Consider the following 1,316-nt stretch of genomic DNA (forward strand, 5'->3'; position numbering starts at 1 on the left):
TAGCAAACATAGGCATTAGAGATCAAGTCGTTCTGCCATTACATGGTTAAGATCCTTTTCTTCAAAATTGACAGTTGGCTGCCTTCCAATAAGTGTATATAACAGTTTTTAACTGGTAAATTATGGAATATGTATGTATCAAATCAGTTGTTTTAAATCCAGGGTTACTACATACATAGTATAGTTATATTATTTCCTTAATATCTACAATTTATTGAGTGCTTACTAAGCACCAGAAACTAATTGTATTAAGCTCATGCTAAGGTAATGTCATTCACTCATTAAGCAAATATTTACTGAAGGCCTTTTATATGCCAAGCATTACTAGGAAGAGAATGATGAACATGGCAGTGTTTCAGCTCTTGTGGAACTTAGATCTTAATGTCATACTTGAGGTTGATACTTGCCTAAGTTTATATAAACATTAATAACTAGGGATCTAAGATTTAAACCCAATCCCTAATCACCTAAACTAAAATAGTCTCCGCTTCTATACCCCCAAAAACAAGCCTTTATTAAACTCTAGGAGGAGACTGTCTCTTTTGTGCTCTTCTGTATCCCCACAGTCTAGGACTGTACCCCACAGTCTAGGGGTACCAGTCCACAGTACAGTCTGGTTCACAGGAATGCCGCATAACACAGTGCTTCTCTACTTAGAATGGGGCTACATCCCAATAAACCCATCGTAAGTTGAAAGTATCGTTAAGTTGACAATGCATTTAGTACCCCTCACCTGCTGAACCGTCATAGCTAGCCCACCTTACACATGTCAGAACACTTACGTTAGCCTACAAGTGGGCAAAATCACCTGGCAGCTTAGTACACTGTCGAGTATCATGGCTGACTGGGAGCTGCAGCTCACTGTCACTGCCCAGCATCACAAGAGGGTAGTATACTACATACCGCTAGCCAGGGGAAAGATCAAAATTCAAAATCCAGAGTATAGTTTCCATTGAATGCGTATCACTTTTGCACCATCATAAAGTCAAAAAAAAAATTGTATGTCAAACCACTGTCAAGTTAGAGACTGTACTTGTTAAACGAATGAAGGTCTGAGTTCAAACTCACTAAGGTATGGAGAGGTTCGATATCTTGCCCAAGGTACCCAGTAAATAAGAAAACTAGGGTTCAGACCTAGGTCTAATCAACTGAAAAGTTGTGGTGGTGAAGAGTCTGAAAAGCCTTATTCCATTGTATCTTATGCACCTATTAATGAAAGATTTCAACAGTTCTATTTAAACATGTCCACTAGATGGCAACCCTCCATTTTAAATCAGTTTTATAAACTTTTAAAAACATACAGAAATTTATGCATT

Source organism: Propithecus coquereli, unplaced genomic scaffold (assembly GCF_000956105.1).
Source record: "Propithecus coquereli isolate 6110/MARCELLA unplaced genomic scaffold, Pcoq_1.0 Scaffold111, whole genome shotgun sequence".
In the NCBI taxonomy this organism is placed as follows: Eukaryota; Metazoa; Chordata; class Mammalia; order Primates; family Indriidae; genus Propithecus; species Propithecus coquereli.